The sequence below is a fragment of the Gavia stellata genome, chromosome 9, assembly GCF_030936135.1.
Source record: "Gavia stellata isolate bGavSte3 chromosome 9, bGavSte3.hap2, whole genome shotgun sequence".
NCBI classification, from domain to species: domain Eukaryota; kingdom Metazoa; phylum Chordata; class Aves; order Gaviiformes; family Gaviidae; genus Gavia; species Gavia stellata.
In genome coordinates, this window is record NC_082602.1 from 41,349,964 (window position 1) to 41,376,042 (window position 26,079).

Genomic DNA, 26,079 nt, shown 5'->3' on the forward strand with positions numbered 1-26,079 from the left:
TCCTATAAGGATTCCCTTCCTGTCCGGTGGGAGTCGAAGCTGGGGGCTAAATGCTCTTGTCTGTTGCTAAGAGTAGGTTTGCACGTGGTGTATAGAAGTGCACGTGCAACAGATAGTCTTTTGTGTTCTTCTTCTTCTGCCTTGGGAAGCAGTCCTGAAGGGCAAAGGAGTCCAGGAAGGCTGGACACTCTTCAAGTAGGAAGTCTTGAAGGCACAGGAGCAGGCTGTCCCCATGTGCCGGAAGACGAGCTGGCAGGGAAGAAGACCGGCCTGGCTGAAGAGAGAGCTTTGGGCAGAACTCAGGGGGAAAAAAAAAAGAGAGTTTATGACCTTTGGAAGAAGGGGCAGGGAACTCAGGAGGACTACGAGGATGTTGTGAGGTTTTGCAGGGAGAAAATTAGAAGGGCCAAACCCCAACTAGAACTTAACCTGGCCACTGCTGTAAAAGACAACAAAAAATGTTTCTATAAATACATTAGCAACAAAAGGAGGGCTAAGGAGAATCTTCATCCTTTACTGGACGTGGAGGGAAACATAGTGACAAAGGATGAGGAAAAGGCTGAGGTACTTAATGCCTTCTTTGCCTCAGTCTTTAATAGTAAAACGAGTTGTTCTCTGGGTACCCAGCCCCCTGAGCTGGAAGACAGGGGCGGGGAGCAGAATGAAGCCCCCACAATTCAGGGGGAAATGGTTAGTGACCTGCTGCACCCCTTAGACACCCACAAGTCTATGGGACCAGATGGGATCCACCCAAGGGTACGGAGGGAGCTGGTGGAAGTGCTCACCAAGCCACTTTCCATCATCTACCAGCAGTCGTGGCTAACCGGGGAGGACCCAGCAGACCAGAGGTTAGCAAATGTGACGCCCATCTTCAAGAAGGGTCGGAAGGAGGATCCGGGGAACTACAGGCCTGTCAGCCTGACCTCGGTGCCGGGGAAGATTGTGGAGCAGATCATCTTGAGTGCTACAGGCACGTACAGGACAACCAGGCGATCAGGCCCAGTCAGCACAGGTTTATGAAAGGCAGTGCCCCTGTACTCAGCACTAGTGAGGCTGCACCTGGAATCCTGTGTTCAGTTTTGGGCCCCTCACTCCAAGAAGGACATGGAGGTGCTGGAGCGTGTCCAGAGAAGGGCGACGGAGCTGGTGAGGGGTCTGGAGCACAAGTCTGATGAGGAGCGGCTGAGGGAGCTGGGGTTGTTCAGTCTGGAGAAGAGGAGGCTGAGGGGAGACCTCATCGCTCTCTGCAACTGCCTGAAAGGGGGTTGTGGTGAGGTGGGTGTTGGTCTCTTCTCCCAAGTGACGAGTGACAGGACAAGAGGAAATGGCCTCAAGTTGTGCCAGGGGAGGTTTAGGCTGGATACTAGGAAAAATGTCTTTCCTGAGAGAGTGGTGAAGCATTGGAACAGGCTGCCCAGGGAGGTGGTGGAGTCCCCATCCCTGGAGGTATTTAACACACGTGTGGATGAGGCGCACAGGGACATGGTTTAGTGGTGGACTTGGCAGGGTTAGGTTTACAGTTGGACTTGATGGTCTTACATATCTTTTCCAACCTAAATGATTCTATGATTCTATTCAGCTTGTGCATTTTTCATCTTTTAGGATTAGTGGAGAAGCATTTATCCTAACATTTTGAAAAAAAGCATCCTCATGAGCAGATGAGGAGCCTTTTATTTTCTTTGCTAGAAATTGTTGCTGTACCGAGGGTTATGAGACATCCGTTGTTTCTCTTTCCTTAAACTAGAAGGTGTCTCTTTCATATCTGCTTCATAATAAGCATAGAAAAAAATCGTGCTAAAAATAGTGATTGGCATCCTGTGAAGTGCTTCATCAGTCAATGGAAGTTGTGCACAAGGAGGTGATTAAAAAAAAAAAACAAAAAACCCCCACAGAGATTCGCTTCTTTGTGCCATTTATTTCACGTTTATCAAAGCACACTTGCAACCATTGTGTATTTAGAAAAATGGTCCGAGAGTGTAGGTTACGTGGGTGATGATTTTCATGAGAAGGAAAGTACGACTGCAAAGAAGGGACCTGAGGGGCGTGGTGCAGCCTCTGCTTTACCTGGGGCTCCTCAAAGCAGAGGACGCTGTGTCGCAGTACTGGGGCTGTAACAGTTTCTGTCCCGTGCAGAAGCGAATCTGGTGGGGTACTGCTGACTTCGGTTAAGATGCTGCCCTGTGACTCCTGAATGTTTAAGATCTGTCAGAGCGTTTTGTGACCACGATTTTCAGGTTGTGGATCTGGTGTGCAGCGTGGAGGCAATAAACCAGGATAGGGAAGGGGTTTAAGAACAGCAATCAGATTGCTGATCAGACAGTGTGGACCTATGACAGGAGTGGAGAAAACAGAAAAACAGATCCAGTGTCTTCTGAATAACAAGGGCAATAAAAGAGCAAAGCTTTATGTTTGGGTCACTGACAAGGAAGTGCATCAGAGTATCCAAGAGGGAACATTGGACAATATAGAGATGATGGAAGGTGTAAATCTGTGTTGTAGAGTATTAAGCCTCATCTTTAACGTATTTGTGAGAATGAATAGATGTGTCTGTACTCCTGCATACTGGTAATAAACTAGTCTGTGTCCCTTGGAGCAGGCTAAAACAGCAAGTGTTCATAGGTACGGCTTGCTGGCGCGGAATTTACGGGAAATTGGGCTGTCCAGAAATTGGCGCGAGTTTGGGTGGTCTTCATATTAGAAGTTTATGGTTGGTGGTTTGACCCCTTATATTAGTACAATTAGGGTGTTCAGACCACAGAGGAAGAAATCGTGTAAGGAAAGAAAGTATGAACAGATGGGTGACCTATAAGAATGTCAGCAACAAACTACTAATGGTCAGGAAATATACGGACCTTGAGCATGGGAGAAGACAAAGTAAATGATAACTTTAAAATGTTGAAAAAAAACAAAAAAACCACCACCCCAACTTTTTTGCAAGAATTTTTGTCTATCTCAGCTAATTATAATGATGGTATATTAATCTTGGGCTCAAAAGGCTGCAACCTAAAATGTCTTGCATTCCTGAAAAGGTCTCCAAAAAAGATAGGAGTATTTCTGTATTGACTCATTTTGTTGTGAAAGCAGCTGCAGTTATAAATCCCACATTTAAATATCGCCATTACTTACAATCCTCTCTTATGCAAGGTGTCTTTTAAATAACAGTTGCTGTAACATTAGATCATTTTAAATCTTCCCATCTCCTTGATACCTGGTTACCAGGTAAGAATTTGAAAACCACTCACTTTCACGGAAGGAACCAACTGCACCAGCTTTGGATCCTGATACGGATAATGTGTGTGTCTCACAAAAGAGAAAAAGCACCTCAGTCCATCCTAACCTTTTATTTCTCAAGCACACCCTGCCTGGTGGTTTGGTTTGGTTTTAATGTTGATGCTGGATGGAATCAGCACACCCAAATCCCCCACTGAGATACATGTGCACGGATACAAGTGCTATCAGATTATACGAATGTCGTCTTTGACACACCACTTTTCAAAGAAAGCTGCAATCTAATCCCCTAGTTAATATGGTACATGAAAACAGGTAATACACTGGTGGACTTTGTATGTGCTTGGGGGGGGGGGTGTTAAGGCAGGATGAAAATAAACCACTGTGTAACGTTTGAAAGGTATTATGGTATTCTGCATACCTAATAAGGTATTTCTTATATTGTAATTATACTTTTAGAATTGAAAAACTGTGCTTCCTCCAAAAATAGCAGAAAAACGCTAATATAATAGAGAAATAAAGGCCAAGGCAGGGTGTGGTGGTGGTGGAGGTATGTACCTCTATTTCAAATGTTGCTTTACCATATTTCCAGTTGGCTACCCCACGACTGAAATATTGCTGAGGTGCTAATGGCTTTAAAACTGGAATTAATATTGCTTATCAGTTAGTGAGAGTGAATTTACAGTATAGAAGCTACCCAGCACTTGCTTCCATAAGAACAGGGAGTGTAAATCTTTGCACTTGAACTCGTATGCTAACTGCTTAATTAGATCTAGATCTGTTGCGCTTACTTTAGGCATTTACCCGGTACACATTTTCCCTAGACTCGCCATCTAGACAGAGGAGCAAGGGGCACTTTCTGGTGGAACCTCTGTTTATCTTTTGACAATACTGGGAGAATACTGTGTGTATGTCAGATGCTTCAAAGGTGTATGGGGAAGGAAGGGATGAAAAAAATAATTTGGAGGCTGCTATTTTCCATGGAAGGATTGAGTGCAGAACAGCTGCTTTGCCATAAATTTCATTTTGAGTAGTAATTTCTTCATGTAAACAAGGGTTAGTCTTCTGTATATGGAAATGACTTTTTGAGGGACAAAAAAACCCCAACCTCAGTGGACTTGGAAGGGTGAGAAAAATCTGGGCTAAAAAATTAGAATACTTTGAAAATACAAACGTAAATAAACTGTTTCGTGTCAATAAGTACCAATACGTTGCTCTTGGGTCCCTTTACAGCAGATAAAGGTTACGTTTTGGGGTCTCTAGAAAACAGTAGCAGACGAGGAAAATTCTGTATAGTGGGGGGCTGTGTGGGAAAAGTGCAGGTTGTTTTGTCCCTGACCGCAGTAAAGCGTTGCTTCAGGCTGCTTCTGTCAGGGTCAGTAACCAACATGCTCTGGCCAGGAAGGCGTCTCAGAGCAGCTTTTCGGGAAGCAGGTGCTTTCGTAGGGAATAAGTTGATTTTAGGTTGTGAGTTTTGGCAAACTTGAGGAGAGATCGTTCCGGAGAGTTTTGGTCTGTCAGTGGCTGATTCACTGGTTGTGAGAATGAGACCTTTCTCTCCTAGGAATGAGATGCAAACAGGAGTTCTTCCCACTGCGACTGCTGTTACAAGCCACGTCTTTGTGTTGTCCTCCTTCAGTCCACTGCTTTCAGCAGAGCTGGCTGTGGCAGAGCAGCATCCTCCGGGAGCAGGGGCTGGGGAGTGAGGGGAGAGCTACTGGCTGCTGAGCACCACCGCGTCCCTGGGGACCTCCCGGTGGTCCTGCAGCTCTCGCGCCCTTCGCCTCTGAGACATTCAACAAGTCACGCAAGCTCTCTGCCTTACTTCCATCATCCATGAAATGGTGCTGAACATTGCCTCTGCTCTCAGATTTGTTACCTTTCATTGGCTATTTAAAATTCGCTAATTTTAGTATACTGATACTAATATTTTTCCCTGGTTGTTTCCTGCAAAGTCCTTTAACTATATACGTATATATGCAAAGAAACGGGATCTTCTTTCACGGCAGCAGAAGCCTGGGTGGACGTTTGAAGATGCTCTCCACCAGAGACTTGTATGTCTTGTAGACTCCAAGTGCACTCAGTGATGTGAACATGAGTTCAGCAGGACCTGAGTAAATCTTTTGTCCCTGCTGCAATTGTACGTACACTTACATTATGTTTATACACTTAATTCCCATGCAGTTGCAATTTATGAAACAGAGAGCACAGGGCTATCACAGTCATCCACGCTTAAACTGCTACATGAGAAGAGCTATTTGGAGGTTTGCAAAAGGACATTGGGTACCTGTTATCATGGAGTAAATAAATTATATTCAAAATATTCAAACTCTAAGGAGAAAGGAAGGCAGGAGAGGTGTTATAACAGGAGAGACAGCAACTTTTACAAGCAACCCTGAGAACAGCTATTCACTCAAAACGTCTTATCCCGTGACTGTGATGTCCATTAGGTCAGAACTTAGCAATAATTCTTCAGTTGGATAGGTATTTTTCCTCTTTGTTGTTTACCAGGGGTTTACAAGTATGAGAAACTCCTATTTCAGTGTATTGCCTGATGCACCTGTTGGCTTCTGGTAACACATCTGTGCCCGGGTATCCTGTTCATTGGATGTCTGGAAAAGCTTTTATCCATGGTTGGCTGTAGTCTTAGGAAGTCATAACAAGCTTGGACCTCCTGGAGGACCAAGACTATAGTCTGCATAATCCTAAGAAATCAGCAGACGGTGAGAATTACCGTCTGTAATTTGGTTTCTGCAGGGGCTGACTTCCTCACTTGGGATGACCTCTGCCCACTTTCAGGACATTCCGCAGACAAATGAAAGGGGACCCTAATCCAGCAGGTGAGCATGCGTTACACTGCCCAGGCTGGCACAGAGGAACTTCAGGCTTCCAGCGAGAAATCTGTATCTGAGAATTCTCCGTCACTGAAACAAAACCACACACAGGTGGCGGGGAGGAAGCCACAGGATACTTTGAGTACAGAAGACTCTAAGCGGTATCTCGGGACTCTACATCATTTCAGTCTGGAGTAAATCCAGTCCCTTAGCTTTTGTAGGCGTACAAGATTTGAAGTGTACTACTGCATTTCAGTACCCTCAGTACCTTTTAAATGCTGACAGCCTACCTGACAGGGCCAAACTGTGACTCTGAAAAAATCCCAGACCACGTTGTGGATCTGAAGACGATGTCACTTGGCAAGCGTTCTTTATGACTTCTAGTGCACTAGAGGTCTATTTAATTTTATTGCCTTTAACCACGAGCCAGCAAAATATCACTTGCCAAGTGTCTGTAAAACTTCTTCAGAGATTGCAGTGGTTGTTAAGATATGTTCATTTTACAGTGACGGCCTTACTCACAGGCCAGTAAAATGGTATGTCTTTATACTGGCTGAGTGGGAAAGATGATGTTCCTTAGCAAGGATAATGGAGTGGAGAAGGCTATCCAAGGTGTGTGTCTCCCTCAAAGCATATCCAGAGTGATCGATGTTTTCCAAGGGGGCCTTGGATTTGTCATCAGTCTTTAGCCTTCTCCCAGGTGGAGGTTTCAACTCATGAACTTGTTCTTTGCAGTCCTTCTGCTGGAATTCCAAATGACGCATGAGTGCCAGGATCCTATGGCTCGTCTCAGCCAGGTCTTAAAGTATCTGTTCTCTGATCTCCTAACACTAATATAAGAGTTAAAAATTTCATTCTTTGACCTGGATCTAAAGCTGGTTTTTTTGTAATTGGTGCTTTGGTTTCTGATTGACAGAGATCAGCAAACCAAGAATGTTTTACTGAGTTGCAGAGATTTAATTGGGAAATAGGGTGCTTTGCAGTGAAATGGAAGAACTGTTTCTTCTAACAGTGTCTCAGAAACAGAGATGACCGTCTGTAGGCTTGGATCGTTTGTTAGTCAGCTGCGATTCTCCACTGTTATCCTTCAGGACTTCAATTTAAAAGCAGGCATCTGTCCATCTTAATACAGAAGAGGCATGTCGGGAAAACTGTGTGCTTGATTGCTGCACATGTCCCCGTGAGTCCGAGGTAGTCTCCTTATCCTGACTTTGCAGTGCTGCTGTCAGTAAGCCAGAAGCTGCTCGGCTTTCAGTTAATGTCATTACATAATGCTGCTCCTTTAATATGACCTTTAGCTCTGATACATAATTTGGAGAAATAGTCCTGCATTTACTTTTCAGTTAGTATTCTGGAGCATACCCCAGGAGGATGACTATCATTTATTACTCTTCCAAGCATAGGACTTCATGAAGGCAATTTTTTAAAGAGCGTTAGCTATTAATTATACCAAGAAAAGAATGTGTTACTTTGAGCAGCCCACCCACAGAGTCACATTTCCTCCTTGTCTCTGCTTCTTGTTGTCTAGGACATGTTGAAAAGAAAGTCTGAGATTTCCCGATAAATGCATCTTACTCGTGGATGCTTTTCCCATTTTGGTATCCGCCTAGTTTCACATGAGCTACCCTTTTAATTTAACTGATTACTGCACTAAATGGCAAGTAACAGCTATATTATGGTATCACCAATGACTTCCTGGGGCTAGACATAAACGTTTTGTAAGAAATCACTCAGAGGTGTGCAACTAGTCCTTGGTTTTGAGTTGCGGTTCCTTGATGATGAGAATACCCTGTCCATACTGACAGCATAGTGTGCCTGAAGCAGTTACCTGTGCAGTGCTTATACACCTAGGTAAGCTTGAGCCTTCCCAGCCTTGCTGGCTGCGAATCCCATGGACCACGTCCTTGTGCCGCATACGTCCCGTCCCCAACCTTCATGTCACTGAAGTGCATGCAGTAAAACCCGCAGTTAATACTCTCCTAAATATTTAAAAATAGTCTTCCTTTTTCTGTGGTGGTATGTTAGTGTTTGTGTAGCATCTCGATCGCCTTACCCTGGAAGGATGAATGCCATTGAGGAAAGGAATTTTGAAGCTCTAAGAATGTGTGTAGAAGATGCCTCTTAAGTCCATACGTAACAGTGGAAAGGAGGTAGCTAAATTCAGACCGGAGTGAAGTTAGCTGTGACAATGCAGGACGCAGTATGTGCCATTTTCCTAGGGTCTTGGAGAGGCAGCACAACCTTAAACTGCTGCAATGAAAGAGATGTCAGGGCAGCGATCCACTGCCTGGGTCCATAATTCTCCCTGCCTGCCTCCATCAGCCCCAAGAGCGGTGATCAATAGAGCCACCGGAGCCCAAAAGCGATGCCTCTTACCGCAGGAGATCCTCCCTCCTGCTCTCTCCTGCACACTCGTCCCCTTTCAGCTGCCAGAACAATATTTTGAAATTTATGGAAAATTAATTCTCGATTACAGATGTGCCCTGGTTCAAGGAAGGTAAAAACGAATGGATGCATTTACGATGAGGGACGTAATCCGCTTTATGAAACTGATTGTCTTTCACTCTGCTCCTTCCCTCCCTCTTTTTCTCTTCTCTCTCCTCCTGCCCCCTCCCCCTTCCCGTACGCTGGATAAAAGACAGGCCTGATAAAGTGAGAGAAACAAGATTGGTTTTCTAAGGGCACCGGGCCCTTCATGATCAGCTAAATCATGGGCTGTCTGGCTCTCTGGCTGGGTGATGACCTGCTCCCCGCGCCGTGGCACTTGCACCCCCCTGCGGGATGTTATGATGTGCACCCAGGCGGCTGCGGGGGGCTGCAGTGAAGGTGAAACTGTCATATCGATCTTTTTAGCACTAAAATATGAGCCACTTTACTCCGCTCCCCGATGCTGTGATGTGAAAAATAATAACTCGGATCCAAATTAAAAATATTGATCTCTGGAAGGTGTTGAAAGTAAATAAACACCTTCCGAAGTTTTCGGGTCAGCCAAGAAATGGTATTCAGCAATAAATGTGTCGGCATGTCAGAATCCAGGGTTCTTGATCTGTTTTTCCTTTTGAATTGATTTTTCATTACTTACTTCCTAAAAGTGTTGGAATTTGGTCCTCTACCGTTAAATCCCAGTGTTTGGGCAAATTATTTCTTTGGGGCTTATGAGGTGCTCCTAATCCACTCACTCATTGATTGATTGATTTTTGACTCAATAAACTTGCATTACCCTTGCTTTATTTAAGGCTTCCATCATAATTTTTTGTACATTTAGGCTTGACTTTTTTATTTCCTTCTAACAGATGAGCTGACATTGGTCTATCAAACATGTGGGAAAACAATTGCCACAAGGTTAATTTTATTGCTAGCTCCATGCATTTTAAGTAGGTGCCAGGTATTTTCCACTACAGGCTGATAAATTGCAGCTGAACCACTAAAGCATAAGAATGAATAGAAGCACTGTAACAACAACAACAGAAACCCCATATAAATGCATCACACAGCATAAGCATTAAATGGATTATTTTTGCTTCATTGGTTTAACTTCATTTTACATCCAACCAGAAATAGGTACGCAGTAATGTAATGAGCTCTTTAACTGTTACTCTGCTCGTGCACTAATGCTGCAATGTTATGAATTGTGATGGTGTGGGTATTTCTGATTAGAGGAAACACTAAAATGCAGTAACATGCGTTTTCAAAAAAGTCGTCGTCTCTTACAAACTTGCCAGTGTATTTTTAGATACCGAAACATTCTTCAGGAACAGATATATTGATGTTACTGTTCTCTGGCAGCGCTCATGAACCTGCTGTTTAATGTTGTTATAAGAAATGGCAGAGTGCCTGCTCTACTCTTAAAGACGGTAGAAAAAGAAAAGTTGCGATGAGAATGAGAGTAGCTTCTTCCATTTACGTAGAGCGAGCAGTTTGGTCAGTGTTGAAGTGTGTTAAAAAGCCACTTAAGCAATTAGGTCTTTGCTGTAGAGTCTTAAACGTATCCCAGTTTCCGTCGAGTCAGTACTCGTACCTTTGCAAATTTCTGGGCATGTGAGTTCACGTTTTATGGTGGTCCTTTTCCTAGATTTAGTAGCCGGTGCCTGATGGTTCAGATGTAGTTAAGCTCACGCGTTTATTGTGTTTAATACAAGGAGACATGGTCATTAAGAGGAGTAAAACTAGAGCTCCATAAAGTAATTTATGGAGCTGATCACATTTTAGTCATTGTCCACTTTTCTGCGTAACTGCATTTCATCAGCCAGTTTCTGCTTTTGTTCACATGCGTCTTGTTAATGCCCAGAGGCTTCTTGGAAGTAGCTGACAGGTATTTTCAGTGGAATTCTCTCAAATGTATCCACGTGCAAGAGTTTGATTAAAATTCCTGGGGTTCATACTGATTTTTTTTATTTTAAAAAGCCTGCATCTGTTTGTCTAGTGTTCATGTGGCTTGACACATTAACACGTGTACATTAAAATATGTACGTATCACCACCTGTTCAGCAAATACCGACCTAAGACAATTTCTACAAGTTTTGCGTTTTGGATAGATTTATATTTTTTTTTAAGTGTCATAATTAAAAGTAGACTACTAAAAAAAGTGGGGGGGACACACGACACGACTGTCAAAACATAGGGCATATTCTCCTTCTAGACTTTGAGGAGTAGTGAGCTTCAGATCTGTGGGTCAGTCCCTGAGACATTCCAGTCTCCGCTCGCGGGAGTCTCCCTGTTGAGGCTGCAGCTGCATGGCTCCTGCAGCGCACTTACCCTGGGAAGTGATTATTGCAGGGGGTGAGGATGGTCATCAGTTACATTGGACAAAATTTCAAGTAAGACTTTAAAGATGAGGAATGAAACCTTGAATTTGACAGGGCATCCCATGAGGCACTTGGGGCACAGTGACGGTCGCCGCAGGGCGATTCTCTCCAGCTGGTCAGCTGCGAGCAGGCTCGTGGGGATCCTGGCTGGGGAAGGATGCCAGTCCCTGCCCGCAGCCAGGGTCTGCCACAGAGAAAGGGAAAATAGAAGCGTGAAGAGAAGGTTCCTCAAGGGGCATTGTGGGGGTGGATGTTTGAACTTTGTTGCTGGATATCTTCATGAAAATAATTTGTGTGGCAATAGCATTTATAAGTAAGGGTTAAGACGCTTAACATTTTGTGCTATGCACACAGCTTGCCTGAGTGCACAGAGTAGTTGGGTATCCTTGAAGAGTTTTGCCTCTAAGTGCTCCCTTTCTTGCACAGAAGTGCAGCGAGCCCAGGCTGGGCATCTCTGCGGGCGTGCAGCTCTGGCGCGGTGTGCCTGGGCAGGCGGGGATCAGCGGGGCTGCCACCGGACCCTCTTCCTGTAAGAACATGAACAATAAATGGTTTGCTTATGTGTCGGGACTCAGCGGTACTTGAGACCCATCCTCAGCTTTAGTAATCTTTTGTGAGGTGCTTCCTCGCTTTGGATCACTTTGGGTCTCACTATCGACACAACGGATCCCGTTAACAGAAAGCACCCCCGTGTTAATTGGCTGTGGCTGCAAAAGGGAATGCGGGAGTGGGTCACACAGTGACGCCCGTGAAATAACTGTAGTGGATGTCCTTCTCTTCTCTGACTCTCCTTTTCCATCTCTGGTAGAGAGCTTTGGAATCTCCTTTACTGAGCATTGTAGACTTGAACTCAAGTTACAGGATTGAATATTTTTAAAGAATTTCTAGCATGATGTGAGTCACTCTCATGCCCCAGAGCTGTAGGGCGTGCGCCGTGGCCTTCCGCCTGAAAAGAGAGGAGAGAGGGAAAGGAGGTAGGAAGCCTTTTAACGCTCGTGCTGCTGGGCTGCAGTTCCTCTTGCTATTTATAAGCCTTTGGCATTTGGAAGGATGTGCATTTACATAATGCATATGTATGCTTTTTTAATTGTAGCAATTGGATTGTCATGAATTTGTGGTGGCCGTAGCTATTCTGTTTCTGGTGGTATGGGAGCAGAAACAGCAAACGAAGCAGCAGAGCCTGAAACGCGGCTGGGTTTTGAGCTCTCAGGCAGAGACAGCTTCCTGGCTGTTACCAGCTCGCTGATAGTTCACCATGTCTTGGAAAAGCCGTTTTGTAACCTGCAGTATGTTTCATATGCTTTCCGATCACTTGTGATGAGGGGAACGGAAAAAAAAGAAGAGGGATTTTTACTAATGTCCATCTTGTAAATGCAGTTTGTAAACCTGACATTTTCCTATTTGTACATGCTGAATAGCAAAGATCCTCTGTTTATTTTCCTGTGGGTTAACTGATGATATTCTTCAAGTTTGTTCATAAAAGGTCCACTTCAGTAATCATAAAAATGGAAAAGGAACGTGTCCGTAATGATGTAGGCCAAGAAAAGAGTAAAATAGTAAAAACACAGGCTCAGATGCTCTCTTAGCAACATAGAGATGGAAAACAAGAAAGAATTAATAACAGTCTTAAAAACGTTGTCTTCCTCCTTCATAACTTTGCAGTCATTATCCTGTGGACATGTTTGACGGCTGTCACAAGTGTCAATAGTCACAAGTGACGATAGACAATTAGACTTTTTTCCTTTCCTCTTCAGAAGTATTTCCAAGTGGAAAAAAACAGTATCAGGTATTTTATGACCTCTCAGAAGAGTTCATTATGCTCCATGCTTCAGCAGGAGTCGACGACAGCATAACGTCTGCTCACCAAGGCTCAGTGGCCATCGAGCCTGGAGGAGGACCAGGATCCCACCTGGAACTGGGCATCCCTTTCAGCTTGTGCATTCACAACTCACGCAGCAAAGTCAGTTTTGAAGAAGGTGCAAACTTTTCCCTGTTACGGGGGTGGTATAGAAACAACTCATTTGAGGTCTCCTCTTGGAAAATTACAATTTTATTTTTTTTCTCACCCATTAATTTGCAAAGCAGACTGTGAATGATTTATGGTTCAAGCCCAAGTGCAGTGAAATTTTATGATCTTATGATAGGTAAGGAACAGGATCTACCTGCTTTTTTATGTTTCACCACTGACTTCTGTGGGTCACTGTTTCATCCGCTACTTTACCTGTGTGTGCCTTGAAGGAAACGTACATGTGACATGTCAGAGCTTTTAATGTCTTTGGGTTGGCTCCTCCTCAGATGAGCAGCCCTACTGAAACCCAAGGTGTGAGCAGCTTGCACCTGAACAGTGCCACCTCCTTCTGAAGGTGGCAGTACTGTTGTCGGAAAGTTGGTTTGGGGAGTTGGGAGAAGAACAGCAAGACTTACCGGAGCTCGAGAAAATGTTAGCTGTGAAGGATTAGCAATACAGGGTATGGCTAGTCTGGACAGGAGAAGACTGAGGAAGGCAGAGGGAATAAACTTTTCCCTGTATTGTCTGAAAAAGACATAAAACAAATTATATTTTAAAAACCCCAAACCCTTAGATTTTACAGTGGAAACTCCAATGAGCAGGTTATACAAGCAGCTCTTGGGAATGGCTTACAGTTGGTCCTGCCGTGGTAGCAGAGGAGACTTCCCAGGGCCAAATCCCTCTCTTTCCATGGTTCTGTTTTATCTTGAAAATTAAAGAGAGTCCCGCTATGTATTTGGGTATTTCTCTCTATTTTCAAAAATCTTTTATTTCTTTGGCGAAAAGGAGAACTTTGAATTTCATCATCCGGGCACCTGACAATACTAATTCATTGGTTTAAAGAGGTTGCAATTCAGGAACATCAGCAGCTGCTGTAACGCTGTGTCATTACCTTAATCACCTCACATTATCCTAAGCAAACTTCTACTGGTTATGATATTTTAAAAAAAAAGTAAGTCAACAGCTGTTTAACTATTACTAGTTGTGTTCAATTTGTCTTTTCAAGTTAAGATCAGTGTTTTGGCCAGCAAGTCTTTTAATTCAATCACTTGTCACTAGACTTTCTTAAAGAGTAAGAAAAATATGTAACTGACATGTTGGCAAAGGTTTGACCAAGCTGTATTGCGGTTGAACCGTATATCAAGGGAAAAGACAAATATGATTGAGTGCTGTGTCATAGCACCACATGTGGGAAACAAATATTCTGCAAGAAATCTATTGGTGAACAAACTGAAAAATTGTTAAGCTCTTAAAGAGCTTAAAGGCTTGTTAGCATTTTTTGACAGAAAACCACTGAAGCAGTGAACATAAAAAGAAAGAGCTAAAAAGTCATAATGGCTGATTCAGAATTTAGATTTGTGGTTCTGTTCATTCAACGTCCTTTCTCTGTAAGGATGTTTGCTCCTCTTGCTGGAACTGGTAAGGAAATTTCTTCTGACACCTGTGAGCCTTTTCACTCCATCATTTGAGAACTGCTCCAATTACTAAATTTTCAGTTGTGCTCAGAGAATTTATCAAGTTACCTTTTGTCAAAACTGTAGGAAAGTCTCAGTAAGATATTCCTTTGGCTGTTTGGATGGGTTTTGCTAAAAGGGCTGAACCCACAACGTTTGGGTCTAACACGACCATCTGCTACCTCACCGAAAAGGGTTCATTTGTCCAAGACCAGTATCTGATGTGAACACCTTCTTGTGTAGCCACCAGCTTACGGCAAAGGCTTAACAACATCCAGGTGAAGCCCTCCTTACTACTAAGTGAAGTAAATATGCATAGTAGGTATGAAGATCAGATGAGATTAATAATCTATTAATGTGCTTTGGTCTTGCTTATCTTCTCACAGGTTAATAAAAGCCCTGTAGAAAAAAAATTAGCTGATACTAGACATAGTATTAAAAAGAAAAGCTACTTTCAAACAGAACAATCATGAGCATAAACAAATATCAATCTACTCCCAATAATGTTGGTTTTGTTCCTACTGACCAACGTTATTTCCTTAAAAGCTTATCAAATGAAATTTGAAAAGCAAAATGAAGTTGAACACTTTTCCTACCTTCAACAGTACAGATACGTTTAATAATTCTGAATGAATCTGCTAGTTGTGGTAAATTTTACCGATGCTTGCTTTATTCTTAAAGCACCAAGATCACTGATAATTAATAAGCTTTGTTAACCAAACACAGATCAACATGTGCGTGATAAATGGAGCTATTATTGTACATAGGGAAACAATTAATTTGTTGCTCCATATGTTCTGATGTCCATTAACATGCCCTGCTAATAATGCAAAAGAGAACAGCTGTAATAGAGCGTACGCAGGTTTTCAGTTATGTACAAAGGGAAGTATTCTAATAATTTATTCAGCCACTAACTTGAAAGTAGTATTTTTCTTTCTTTCTTTCCAACTAGCGAGTAATGCGTTCTTCCTTCGAGCGGCCAGGTTAGGCAGCTGTCGTCATCTTCACCGTAGCAGAATCGCTTTCTGCTGCTCTGCCTTGAAAAAGGGAGCACTGGTCTCTCTGTTACTACAAACGCAGGGAAACTTGAGGGAAAACTTTTCAGTCTTATTCAATTCTCTTACCACGTCACCTCTTTTTAATACATGTTCTATTAATTCAATTAGCTGTAGAATACATGTAGTATCATATAGTCAGCACTCACATCTGAATTCATTTTTGGTGCTGCTTAACAGGGGAAGTATTTTAAGATGTCAGCGCATGTACTGCATAAAATTGTCAACAGTGATAATTTCGCTGCGGTGTGAGAACAATATTATTTCACATTTCCCAACTTAATTTTAAAAAACCTCCAAAAAATGTCTGTTTGATTTCCTCTTTAAAGTTTCCCGGAGAAAAGTAATCTCCGACTACCACATACATGCTTGTCATATGCTATGGCAATAGCCAAGTCCTTGTGCCGTCACTAACATGAGAAAAGAAAGACTAGAGCAGTGTTTGAAAATACCAGGGGAATCCCAAAGCAACAGTGGCTTCACTGGTTTGATGTGCTTTCTGATCTTTTTTTTAAAGATAGCAGTTTGGTTCTGGTTTGATGCAGTAGCTTTAGAATTTAAAGTTTTCACAATTATCAGCGCAAAATGTAATTAACTCACAGTAATATTCAGTGTGTTTCCAGATTAAAAAAAAAAAACAAAAACCGAAAAAACAAAATAAACCCAAAAACCCAACTCACTGAGTATAGTCTCCCACTTCTGAACATTGTCTTCTGAGTTTTGAATCTGTAGCTATTCTTTCAGGAGAAAGCTATTTTTAATTAAAGCAAATGGAAGTCAGGGTTTTAATTTGACCTCTGCCATGCTGTCAGTTCCTATGTTTAAGGAGTTAGCAATGAAATATCAAGGCTACGGTAAATGGCTCGATCAGTTTTCCTTAATTTTAATTTCAAAATTCTGTTTGTGTTAGCGTTACTACATTTAATTTAAAAAGTTCAACTTCTATTTAAATTTTAGTTATTTCTTTTTATTGTCTCATTATTGTGAAAGATTTTTTAATAGGCTTTGGTTACCCTTATAGGGTTCTTCTTTTGACAGTTCATCTGAGAAAATCTGTGATTTGATGGATTTTCTGATGAAATACTTGAGACACAGTAGATGTTTTAATTGTCCTGAGGTACATTTTTCTTGAGAGTCTGTGGCAATCTGCAGTCTGCTTTTTAGAAACACTGATTGATGAATTCTGCTGTAATTTAAACTAAAAGTTAATAAGACAGGCCTACACGGATCTGATGCAAGTTATTAGACCTGTAAGGCACTTTAATATATGCCATTTATTATTCAAAGAAGTGCCAGCCAAAAATGTTTCATGTGCACTAATAAAAATTCAATATAATTATTTCAGAGAACTTCAGGAAATGCAAACGGTCAGATAAACTGAATTTATTAAAACAATATCCAGTGACAGGAATGCTGATTGACCCTCTTAGGGCTCCATGTCGAGCTGTTGGTGCCTCTTCCAGTAGGAATTTGTTACGCCTTCAACTTCCTTTGCAAAAGAAGTTTTCCGCTGTTCCTTATCGTTGAATTAAATCCATGACATTTGGGGTTTCACTTTTGCTATCTGCTTCAAAATACCAACTACTGATGGCTGTGTGCAGTGTTTTGCCTAAGTTGCTGTGGTTTTCTGTATCCTGGAGTCCTAGAGATGAGCTCAGATAACGATAACTTGGCTACATTTTCAGCTGGGCAGACTTGAAATACAAACCAAATCCTATGGCTGTCTCATAAAGTTTAAGGTTTTCTATTATTAAAATCTTCCTTTGAAATAATAAATGACTACAGGCTGTCACGGCAGGGTCTAGAAAGGCCAGCACATAGAATGGGCTGAGATTTCATGTGAGCGTAGTTGAGTTTTATAGATCTATTTATGAGATCCAATACTGTAATGATGTAATTTTACTTGTCTAATAAATGTAGCTGTACAAGGAAAGGATAGCAAACATTTCCATTGTGACCAAAATCCTTTAAACTGCAGCCACTTTGATCTTAGAGCTCATGCTATTTAATAAATGCTGGCTATTCTTCTAACAATCACAATTATTTAAAGGGTTTTCAAAAGGGATAGAGCAAATCAAATAAAACAATTACTGTTGTATCTCATTCTGAAGTTAAGTGTATTTTTTATGTGGGTCTTGTTTAGTGTCTCCTCCCAGTTTTCATCCATTATCACAATAATTGAGTTTGTAGCTGGAATTAAATTTATCAAATTGTGTTATCCTCTTTTGAAATTGGATAGGTATCCTGGCAGTGGGAGCTAGAAGTTAATCTGCTTTGCTAAAGCCTCCAGTGGCACAGCGGCAACAGGATTGAGAAGGCTCAAACATTTTCCTGTCACCCTGGACACGATGTAATTTCTCCTCAATCCCTTGTGCAAATAATGACATTTGAATCGAGCATTAACAGGCTTAATTACTTTAAAATTGTCATTTTAATTTACACTGATATAGTATTGATCATACAAGCAGAGATTAAGCTGTTCACTGGAGCAGATGATGGGGAATTAAACATTAAAGGGTCCTCGTGGGGCTGAGAGGCCGCCCAGAGAGTGCCAGAAGAGGAATGATATTTCTCCGTAATGAACTGGCGGCATGCAGGGACATGAATCTTTGGCCTACTGGAAAAAGGGAAATAATGGGGTTTGGGAAGCATTTGCAGGTTATTCATTCGCTGCCATGCACCAATTCTCCAGTGATTCATCCACCTCACCAACATTTATTTATCTAGCAAATTCAGGAGCTCTGACCTTTCTGCTAAGTACATTTAACATAAGACGGAGAGAAATATTTCAGGTGTAACTTTTTACAAATATTAGTTATTGTTTCTTATTTCTGACTAATATTAAACCGAGTTATTTAATCTGCCATACATACTCGCGCCCATTTGCGCGACTCGTGATGATCACATGGACTTCATAAAAAGATCCAAGAACTGTGGGATTAAATGAGGTCTTCCAAAGTCCTTGACCTCATTTAGTTACAGTCTGATCTTCTTTGGTAAACCTGAGTTAAAGTTAGTTTAAAGCAAGCGGACGCAAGTTTACCTGGAAGATTATACAGCATGTAATAGTAAAAATGACTAATCCTTGTAAAACCTCTAACCTAAAAATGTCACCGCTCTGGTACGAAGTATACTTGAAAAGTCCAAGGAGATCTGTGGAATAGTTTAAGGCCAAAATTTTCATTTCGGTGATTTGGATTCGTCTAATAATTTGTTTGAAACATGGTTAGGAAAGAAGTGTCGCTATTTTGATAACTTACTGTTTAAAAATTCAAAATTAAATGTGGATGCTAACTTATACAAAATCGAGGTTGTGTTTTCATATATAGCAGCTAAACATTTTTTTTTCCTGCCTTGAACTAGTAGGCTCGTTTTCCTTTATGCCTTGCATTTTAGTTTTATCAGAGAAAACTGTAAACGGTAGCGTGACAAAGCGGGATACTAGATGAGTCAGAATACTTGCAGTCATTACAATTTAAAATAGAGCGTCTCCTTTCTGAAAATTGTCATTTTCTGATTTAAGAGAATGTAGGGGCAGATCACAGCCCATTGGCTTCAGGTATTAAATTCTATTCTATTGGTAAATATGTAAGTTCCTGAGGAAAGCCATTGAAGTCGATAGCATCCGTGGGTTTATTAGTGTAACTTCCTTAGGATGTCATTTCTCTTGCATGTAACAAAGGGACTGTTCCTTTAAAGTAAGGAAGGTGATGCAACATGGGAAGTTGAATTTTCTTATTACTTACATTTTTTTGCACTTAAAACAGGAAAATGCATTGCATGAAAAGATAATGTATTGCTAGATACAAAAAGGCATGGGTTTAGGATGCTGAAATATATAGCAATGATTTGTGTTTGGATTTTTTTAGAAAAAAAAGCTTTCTTTGAAGGCTAAGGAAAAATATTTATCTTTTTTATCAGAAAGGATGTTCTGATTGGTTTTGTAGGGGAAGGTTTTAGGGTTTGGTTTTTCTAATTACAGCCTTAGGCACACACTTGTTTGCTCTCATTATTTTCTTGTGGTTTTGGCTGCTAATATAGGTCTAGGAGTTCTTGTTTAAAAATATTACTGTGTTCAATGAAGATTTTTTCTTTTTTTAACCTGTCACATATTTCCTGGGCTTTTTTACACAGTGGAATTTATTTTAATTCTGCTTTTGAGCTGCTGTTTACGTCCAGATGCCGAGGTGAGTAACGTTGCACCGTGGAGATAATGCCTACTATCTATGAAAAACGTCTTGCTGCGCTGCGTGCTCACACCCTGCCCCGTGGCCGAGCGGTGCCTTGGGAGCCGATGCAGCTGAACGCGTGTGAGGAGACACGGTCCCGCCTGTGTCAGAAAACACCGTTAAAACCGAACGGCTAGTGCCGACACTTGCGTTGCGAGTGAGGAAGCTTTGCAATGGGGAAGGGCGGCATAGCTGGAAGTGCTCAGCCTGCCTGAGTGGAAGCAAAGGAAGACGAAAGGAAATGGCTGTGTATGGCTGAGGTGGAGGGAGGAGGATGTGTACTTCAGGAAAAGCAGCCAGGAAAAATGTTGAAGCCTTGTGAGGTCTCTGTTTATTTAGACAAAAATGTCCTTGCACGTAACAGGGACAGGGTTGACTGATACGCACACGAGCCTATACAGAAAAGCTGCGGTATGTTTCATTTGTTTTCAGGATATTTTGTGTTTCCAGTATGGGCCATCTATATGGAGTAACATAAAAATTATACCCTCGGAGAAAAACAAAATACATGGAATCATATCTCCAGCTGTATATATTTGATCGCAACTAGTTATATTATGTACAGTATAAGCATGGTGTGAAATACCAATTTTATGGGCTTTCTGTTATCTGACATGATCATGTAACTTTTAATAACTGAGACAAAATAATATGGTCGATATTTGCTGTATTTCACACATCCTCCAAATGTGTTCATCTGGCCACTCTGTTTTCCTGGGCTCTAGTTAATGGCCTCATTTTCCTTGGGACTGTGGGAGAAGTGTAGTTCCGCCCTCTCCTTCTCCCCTTCTCCTTTCCCTCTGTGTGGATTCTGCGCAGACGTATATGTCCGTTGTCATCTTGCTTGGTTGTACTGAGTATCTGCAAGCAGTGGAGGAAGATAGGAGTTCATGCTATTTTTTTGGAATGTAATGCTATGATTTTGGTCTTTCTGAACAAGTAGGTATTCAGCTTTATATTGTATTCTTGTAGGAGGGTCTTTCTGTTTGGGCAGATGCAGTATGTCCGTGGTGTTACACAGTTCTGTGCGGAGATAGCCCAGCTAACCCAGACAGGAGACGCGGTGCACTGACGTTTGCACGACACTGCCCTGAGCTGATCCTCTCCCCGGAGAAGCTCCCACCTGCGCTTGGCTATGCCACTTCTCAGGCAGCTCAGGCGTTTCAGCTCTGACCGACGAGTGCCGTGCAGAGTGCAGACCCCCCGCGCTTCCAGGGAGGAAGGAGTCTGCCATCAATTCGTGCACGTCTTTGCAAATAAATAGGCGGGAGGCGGCCCTGTGAGGTGCCTGAGGAGAGCTCGCCTTCTCCTGGGTTTGTTCCGCGCATCCTGCGCCACTGTCCCTACGAGCAGCTAAGCCCAGGTTGCTCTCCAGGTGGACTGTGCGTTTCTGTTATAAGGAGGTAACAGTCTATCTCCAGTTCTTCAGTAGGCTAATGTATCATCGCAGACGCTGGTACAGACATCTGAAATATAATTAAATGGCAGGAATGCTCTATTTGTCTAAACAAGACAAAGCATGGAATGGGTTCACTTGACTTGAAACACGTAATTAGCATAACCCTTCTGGATGCTTGTTCTATCATTTGCAATATAGTAAAAGATTGATTATCGTACTGTACCTTTTGAATTTCATTAATAGAATTATTTTGTCCACTTGATTAATATGTTGCTTCAACCCCAGAATAATCAGATTAAACTAGGTTGCCTTGTTCCTTTTGACTTGTAACATTCTTATTTCCATACAATAACTTTTCACTAGGGCCCCATGTAAATTGGCCTTCGGTGCATTTTGTCGTCTTAAATGCATTTCAGCATACATCCATTCTTGAATCTCTCCTAATGGTGTAAAATGGGTGGTTTTCTGTTTGCATCTGTTTTATAAGCTAAGTAACTACTGTCTTTTAAGTTTAAACAGTGGGGAATGGAAGTAGAGTGTTTTCACTACAGTTCCTTTGACAAATCAAGCATTTGGTATCCATATGTTGAAGTCTTTCAGGTATTTTATGTATTATTTCACATCATGAATCCCCAATTTTGAATATGTGAGCCATAAAACATTAAGGGTTTGTTTAATTATTATCTTATTTTCTAAAAGAAGCTAAATTACATGAAGGACTAAGCCTTGCTCTTCTCATGAGTTAGTATTAAAGGTTTTCAGTTGTGTAATAATGTTTAACATTCACATGTTTGTGATTTATCAATTTTTCAGCTGCAGTAAATCAGTGACATCCCAACAGCTAAACAGGTTTTGTTGCACTGAAATCACCTGATCCTATTTAAAGGAATGTTTCTTTTCATTGAGCACATGTATTTTAAGATATTTCGGAGTAAAGTCTGTTTATCGAATCTGTCCCATGTCCAGAGGAAAACAGGACCAGGATAGGGGCAGTCACCGTGCACAGCAAAGGCTAGACCGTGGATAAAAAGCATGCCTTGCCACTGGTGCTCGGAGGAGCCGCACTTCCTGAGCTGGCCAAAGAGGAACGCAAACCGTTACCTTCGGGAGAGGCTTGTGGACACTGCGTGCAGAAATCCAGTTGTGAAAACTGCACTTTCAGTTTTGAGGGTCGTCTGTGCAGATTTCGCTTGAAGCTGTCATCGTCTGTGTAACGCAATAAAAGCTTTCAAATGTGAAGGCTGTGGCGTTCTCTTGCCTTACCTTGGTGAGTTTCTTCCCATTTTCTCAAGACGGGAGGATTTGCTGCTTGATTAGGTGAATTTAGACTTGGTGAAAAATAACTAAGGCAGTAGAAACCAGTAAAAGTGCCACATATATTCTACTCCTCTGACTGAGAAACCACACAGAATTAAATGCTGTTGCGGATTTTGTTGCAGTTTCTAGGTTGCATGATTACAGAATCAGCAAATACAACCTGTATGAAAACTGATGCAGCAGTGCATTTTTCAGTCCTCAGAAGAGGCACAAGCCTGAACTTTGGTTTTGCTCGGTGTCTAGTGACTCTGCTGCAACTCCATGGTCCTGAATTTCACCGTTTTGTTATAATCCAGCAGCCTTGCTGCCGAATGCAACATCCAGCTGTAGCATTTCGTTTTCTGTGCCACAGCTGCCTTCAGGTTCTTCATGCTTTATAGCGAGCTCGCAGGGAGCTAAGCTCCTCGCGCCTCCGCGGAAAGACGGTGGCAGGGCAGGGTGTTGAACCCTGCGTCCCTTGGAAAGTTCAGATCTAAGTGGGCGCTTTGCCATGTCTGAGGAAACAGCACAGCAGTAAATGGGGGGGGAACGGTTGCCTGCAGTTGCCTGCCTTCCTTAGAGCCCCTGAAGATCAGCGAGTCCTTGACTGAAGTGCCTGGACACACTGCAGGGTCTGAAGTCTGGAAAACCCTTAACAATAATTACTCTCAAATTTTCTAGTAATTATGACCATGCCTATTACATTTTTAGCTATCAGCCATACTGAAGTGGTTCTGTGGAAGCTGGGGAATCGGTAAGAAAGGTGTTTTATGGTAATGGAATTAACAAATTGCTGTTAAATTTCAAGGCTTTTTTTTTGTGCTGTGTAAAAGGAAGATTTTTTAAATCTCATGTTAAATCTCATCTTTGGTATTCTGATAAACGGTGAATGTCAGAAGACACACTTTCAAAAAATGTGTTCCTGAAGTCTTCATGCAGCCCCTCTGCATCCCTGGCTCCCGAGGAAGTGCCTGTTTTGGCCCGATTTGGGCAATTCCGTGGCTTGGCAAGCACCACGATCGTTGGTGCTGCTTTCAGGGTGGATATTGTTTGTCTTTTGCTTCTTCTCAAGTCACACATCCATGAACAACACTCACATAACTAGCACTGGGAAAATCTGTACTTTCTCTGGCATTTTCTTTGGCTTCTGCTCAAATTTTCATTTTGGTTATTAAGAATTAGTATTTTAGTGTGTTGCAACTTGAAAAGGTCTGCTGAATGTTGAGCTCTTCCACCTTGTGGGGAAGAAGAGCAAGAAGTCTATGTAATTAGTCACTTTTACGTTAATGAACATTCTTTTACTTGCAGGAGTCTTTCTCTTGGCTTCCTCTTGCGTGCATGCATTATTGCTCTGTCAGCTCCTTCTCGTTACCTGCTTCAGCAAAAGCATCCCCTCTGTATTAGGCAGCCTCTGTATTTTCTTCATGGATCCTTTCCTTGGCTTCTTACACTGTGTACAGCTCTGCACGCGTTTCTGGACAGCTGCAGTCGGGTAGCTTGCCGTAATGAGCCAGTGCTGTGCCAGCTCTGACTCCATCACGCCGAGCTGGAACTGCTGGAGAAGACGCCTCTCGGTGCCTCCGGACAGGCGGTACCAGCGCTGTCTCTCGCCGCTCCTCCCTCGGGTGACTTTGGCCACTGGGCTTTGTGCAGACCAACATGAGATGAATCTAGTACCGAAAATAAAGTGTTCCCAAGGCAGTGAGTAAGATTCTCAGGTAAACAGTAATTTCCAGGTAAGCAGTACTGTAAGCTTAGGGAAGTACATAGGCTTCTGTTCAGGGATGACTTACTGTAGGCCTCAGTATCCAGTAAAAGAAAGATCCCAGTGACCGAGGGATGATAGAACATACTACAAAAAAAATAAAATCCATCCACATTGACAGCTCTGCAGGCATGGACCTGAATACAGGTGTATCTTTTTCTGACAGAAGGGAAATTCTGTCTGTAAAATGGACGAAGGCAAGGGGTGCTTAAGAAACGTGAAAGCAGAATAAGGGAGCGGGAAAGTAATGGAAGGTGAGAAAAGGACCCCTTGTTACGGGCAGAGGCAAAACGCCTCTGCTGTTTTGTCCGTTTCAAAGGGATTGCCTTGGCCAAAACCAGTAAATGGGAGCTTACCAGGGAACACATCCATCTGATGGTGGAGCCCATCTCCTCTGCCCTGTTCTATGTACCCACACTATGCCGTCTCAGGACTCACTGCAGATGCTACCGGGATCATCCCAACTTTTAATTACAATTAACTGATGGGTGCTAATTGCAGGCACTCCGTATACCCCCCCTCTGATAGCCTGTGGCTATAGAGTGAGTTTGATTTTTTTTTTTTTTGGTCCACCTCTGTTTACGGGCTAATACCGTATGTAGGAAGGAAGTTAAAGTAAGATTCTGTGGTTCGTCTGTACTCATCATTTCACGATTCAAGTGTGAAACAACCTAGTCAGTGCCACCAATGCTGACAGCACGTGTCTAAGTTACGTAGGCCAGTCTGAGGCTCAAGTAGGACAGCCGTTGCGCTGCCTTAGACTGACATCTTCAGCAGGGGTGGGAACGAGGGATTTGCCAGGAAGCTCTTTCAGGCGGGTGAGAGCATGAGTTGTGAGGAGTGTCAAAGCACAGTCTGAGCAGCGCTCCCAACAACCCATCCACATCCTCAGTCGGGGGATGTTTTGCAATAGCCTGCCACCTGCGCTAGCATTTACGAAGGCTGAACAGGATTCTGTGGCAAAGAAGTAATGTTTCAGCCTGTTCTGTTTTAATTTGTAATTGCTGAGAAGAAATCCGCTTCAGATTTGCTTCAGAATCTCTTGGCAACTTTTCCACTCCTTAGTTCTGGGAGGGAGCACACATTGTGATAAAAGGCATGTACTTCGGATCTTTCCCCACAGACATCTTGCTGCATGAAAACTATGTATACTACCTACAGAGTTATATATATATACACACACACACACACACATGCATAAACTTATGTTCCAGGATTAAGATTTAAGTTTCTGGCTACCTGGGTCAATGTTTGAGGTTACTAAAGGGTTTGAGTCATTGAACTTTAAGACTGCATTCATCACAGCTTCCTAGACTAATATAAATTTCTTCCCATTAAGTCAATAAGCATGGTTACATCAGACAGCAGTTCTGTCTAGAAACTAAGATTAATGTCCATCATAAAAGTGACATGAAGAGACAACTTGTTTGATTTATACAGACTATTTTTGTCTTCTCAGTTTTAAAATAAAATTCAAGTTATTACTTGTATCAATATACAGGTTGTCTTTCTCGCTTTTACTATTACTAAAACATTCTTTTCAAATGGTGGCTTCCTTTTAATTCAAGTATGAGCCTGTAGGAAGAAAAACCCTACCTGTGGGTGGACTAACAGTACAACTGACTGATATTTTTCACTTCTGTGAAAGAGACTTTTGGGGCTTTGTTTAGGTTTTTTAGGCTCTTTAATTCATCTGTTGCTGTTTTATTCCTATTTAGAAATGGAAATTGGTTTTTATGTATTTGTTTCCAAATTCAGGTGTAAAAATACAGTTTAGGATACTGCAGCAGCAAAGTGTGGTTCTCGAGCCTTACTGTAACTCTGGATCAGCTGAGTAGACACCTTGGTCTTCTGAGTTGTCAAAGCCATTTCCGAGCCCACGGTGCCCCACGCAGTGCCGTGGCATCCCTAGCTGCCATTTCATTCAAAAGCACTGACATCATACTGAGCGTGAACATCTCTTCAATTAATTCTGTTGAAAATTTTAGTAAAGTTAGGCCTCAGTT

General features: G+C 42.2%; 1 protein-coding gene across 1 annotated transcript in view; it reads left to right on the top strand.

Moving 5' to 3' along the window:
* Positions 1 to 26,079, top strand: part of INPP5A (inositol polyphosphate-5-phosphatase A) — a 262,693-nt gene that overhangs the window by 102,703 nt on the left and 133,911 nt on the right. The window lies entirely within an intron of this gene.